This window comes from Bos grunniens, chromosome X, assembly GCF_055505025.1.
Source record: "Bos grunniens cultivar Pamir isolate PY7600 chromosome X, Bosgru_T2T1.0, whole genome shotgun sequence".
In the NCBI taxonomy this organism is placed as follows: Eukaryota; Metazoa; Chordata; class Mammalia; order Artiodactyla; family Bovidae; genus Bos; species Bos grunniens.
The window spans coordinates 51,840,397-51,844,674 of record NC_141194.1 but is presented as its reverse complement, the minus strand read 5'-3'; positions in this window follow the sequence as shown (position 1 = coordinate 51,844,674).

Genomic DNA, 4,278 nt, shown 5'->3' with positions numbered 1-4,278 from the left:
CAGGAGGAGAAGGGGGTGACAGAGGATGAAATGGTTGGATGGCATCACCTACTCATTGGACAGGAGTTTGAACAAACTCTGGGAGATAATGAAGGACAGAATGCCTGGCATACTACAGTCCACAGGGTCACAAAGAGTCAGACACAACTTAGTGACTAAACAACAACAACAGGAGCTTTCAGATATTGTTAATGTTCTATTTCTTGAGCTGAGCAGTGATAAGTTACATGAGTGTTCACTTTATAACTATTTGTTAATACATCTAATGCACATTTCTATCTGTATATTACATTTCACACTTTAAAATGTTAAATTTTAAAAATCACAATTGACTGGTAAAACATAGCACTCTTTCTCCCAATTCAAGGTAACCTGGACTTGTTAAGCAGGCCACAGCAACCCACTAAGGTGCTTTTGCCCACCTGGAAGTGGAGTACTGTTATTCCAGAGAAAGGAATGGGAGGAAATGAGGAACTTTTAAAATCCTCGAAAATGTGCTTATTTCCTCCCCTGCTCAGGGAGTATAAACAGAAGGGCACAGGCAGAAGGCAGCCAGGGTTCTCCCATTCCTGGAATGCTGGAGTTGATTAAAAATGGAGGACTGTGGCTAGAAGTATATGACACAGTTTCTCCTGCCTTCTCCCACTGCAGCTCTGCCTGTTGGATGTTGGTGCTTATCTCATAGGGGACATGCCTTTTTTGGAGAGCTTTTTCTCCCCATTGCTAAGGGAGGAAAGTTACTTCAGGGTCGAGTGTAGGGTGTCAGACTTAAGTCCAGCTGACCTCTCCCACCCTCCTTTACAAACCCTTCTTTCCTCATCATGGTTCCTTGCCATCTCCCATGACCTCAATAGAACAATCCTTTCTCCTGAGAGCCTTAGAAGGTATGACTTGGAGGTCAACGATGGCAAATCAACATAGCAGGAGCCCAGGTCAATATCTCTGTGTTCAAAAAAGTCTAAGAGCCTTAGTCTGGCATTCAGGATCTGGCCTGTGCTGGAGGACCATCCTTCACCTAGGCCACAACAAATTGCTTCTGCCATGCTTCAAATGCATCTTGCCTTCTGGAACCCTCAAGCCTTTGTACAGGCTTTTTCACTCACCTGGGCACCATTTTAATTTAATCAAGATGTGCATGGTACTATTAATGATTTTATGTCTTGACTTTATTATGAACACTCTACAAATAGTATCTCATTTATCTTCACAACCCTATTTTGTAAGCACTATTACTACCTCATTCAACAGATAAGGAACTTGAGGTGCAAGGAAGGTAAGAGGCACAGATTCAAACCCCAGCAGCCTGGAACCAGAGTCAGTGCTCTTAGCCACCACACTGTGTTGGCTCTCAAACTTCTTCCAATTCACTTCTACTTCTTCCACACTCATTCTGGGTATCAACCACTCCTCCCCACACTGCCCCTCTCCCACAGCTCCCAATTCCCACCTTTGCCTCCCATTATGATGAAACATCCTGACTGCTAGTTTTAGTTATATAACACACATAAAGAAAAGTACTAGAGGCATAAATATACAGCTCTCAATGAATTGTTACTAAGTAACCATCCATGTAATCAACAGGGAAATCAGGAAATAGAATCTTCTCAGTACCTACAAGTCTCCTTGGGCTTCCTACTCAGAGCCCAAAGGCAATCAAGATTCTGACTTCTATCACCATAGATGAGTTTCACCTGTTTTAGAACTTTGCTGCTGCTGCTGCTGCTGCTAAGTCACTTCAGTTGTGTCCGACTCTGTACGACCCCATAGACGGCAGCCCACCAGGCTCCCCCATCCCTGGGATTCTCCTGGCAAGAACACTGGAGTGGGTTGCCATTTCCTTCTCCAATGCATGAAAGTGAAAAGTGAAAGGGAAGTTGCTCAGTTGCGTCCGACTCTTCGCAACCCCATGGACTGCAGCCCACCAGGCTCCTCCGTTCATGGGATTTTCCAGGCAAGAGTACTGGAGTGGGGTGCCATCGCCTTCTCCGAGAACTTTATATAAATAGGACCAAAAGAGCATGTGCTCTTTGTGTCTGGTTTATTCTCCTCAGTATAATGTTTGCAGAATCTATCCATATTGTTGTGGGCTTCCCAGGTGGCTCAGTGGTAAAGAATCTTCCTGCCAATACAGGAGACACAAGAGATGCGGGTTCAATCCCTGGGTTAGGAAGATCCCCTGGAGTAGGAAATGGCAACTCACTCCAGTATTCTAGCCTGGAAAATTCCATGAACAGAGGAGCCTGGCAGATTACAATCCAAGAGTTGGACATGACTGAGCGTGAGCACTCACACATACACACACCATCCATATTGGTATGTGGTTGTGGGGCATTTCTTCCCATCAATGTGTAGTATTGAATTGTGTGAACATAAGACAATTTATTTATCATTCTTAATGACATTTAGGTTGTTTCGAATTTGAACTATTAAAAATAGTGCCTTTATGAAATGCACATTATGGTATATGCCTTTTGGTAAACATACCATGAGATGGATTTTCAGCCTTTTAAAGTATATATATGTTTAAGGCTATAAATTTCTCTCTAAGCATAGCCTTAGCAGCATCCCACAGAATTTCAGATATAATATTTTCATTATCAGTCAGTTCAAAATATTTTCTAATTTCCATTGTGACTTTATATTTGACTCATAGGTTTTCTTCCCTCCCCAAAACATGATGCCCAAACATAACAATAACCACCTGAGGGCCATGTCAAAATACAGATGTTGGAGCTTCATTTCAAACCTCCTAAATTAGTATTTTGGGGAGGTATAGCTGAGGGTCCACATTTCACAAACTCTTTGAGGTTTTAGTGGAGAAGGAAATGGCAACCCACTCCAATGTTCTTGCCTGGAGAATCCCAGGGACGGGGGAGCCTGGTGGGCTGCCGTCTATGGGGTCGCACAGAGTCGGACACGACTGAAGCGACTTAGCAGCAGCAGCAGCAGCAGCAGCAGATGAGGTTTTAGATGCAGGTGGATTGCAGGACCACAACTTGGTAATGGAGCAGGGATTTCCTAAGGGCAGAGAGTAAATCTGATTCACCTGAACCCATTCTGATATTCTTGCCTGGAGAGTGCCATGGACAGAGGAGACTGGCGGATTACAGTCCATGGGGTTGCAAAGAGTTGGACACAACTGAGCACACACAAGCACCCTGAACCTAGCATACAGCCATGTTTAATAACCGAGTGAACCAGTGAATGAGGGAAGAAGAGAAATAGAAGAAAATTGCGTATATGAAGAGAACTTGAATTCTTAAATGCTATAAATTAGGGGAACCACTATAGCATCATGTGGTCTCAATTTAATCTATTCAGGACAGAAATATTTTTTTCCTTGCCTTCGAACCTCTGCCTATAAGGCTTCCTCCTCACCCGTCCCATTCTGCTGTCATGGGTTCGTGTCTGTCTACTGACCCAGAGAAAGTAGGGGTGGCACAGGAGATGATGTCCTGAGAAGGATTGCTCAGAGATGGGCAGCGGTCCCAGCCCCGCCCCCCCCACACACCTGCCCACCTGCAGGCCTTCTTGGGAAAATGCCCATAGAACCCATTCATAAAATGCCCATTCTAAATGAGATTGTCTGTCCTACCTCTCAGAGCTTTAAGCATCCCTCCCATATGAAAGCTTTTGAGAAACTTCCACAGACCTTTCTGCCCTGACCCCAACCACAGATCCCTCCTACCCCTGCTTCCCCTGAACTTTGTAGCCCGTGTGAGTTGCTCTCTGAGCGGCCTCTTAGGTACCTCTCCACACCTCCATGCGTGCCTCTCTTCAGCATCTCAGAAAAACTAGAGTCTGAATTCCCCAGCCAGCTATTGTCCTGGCAGCACAGCCACCTCGCCAGCCATCCCCACCCAGTCGGCCAGCCAGCCAGCCGGCTGCTCCCCGGACTCGCCAGCCCTCCCTCCCTGCCCCACCCCAGGGAGGACCAGGCTGGCGGCTGGGAGTCTCCCTGCCTGTTCTGCCTCCCTCCTTCCCTCCCTCTCCCTCCCTGCCTCCCTCCCTCCTCCGCCCGCCCCTGAGGCAGGGACCGTGCAAATCGAGGAGAGGGGGGACGGACAGGCCGGATGGGGTCCAGCTTAGTGCCCTGAGCTCCCCGCCAATGCCCTATCCACGTTGGGAGTCCCCAGCATCTTGGGACCTACATTTGTGTGAACTGGGGTGGTTCCCAAGCCTGGAGGGTCCCTCCGGCAGGCTCATAGTGCCCCTGTTTTGCATCAGGACCCCCCTCGGATGCTCTGAGCCACCCTCCTCAACCCGGATCTAAAACCC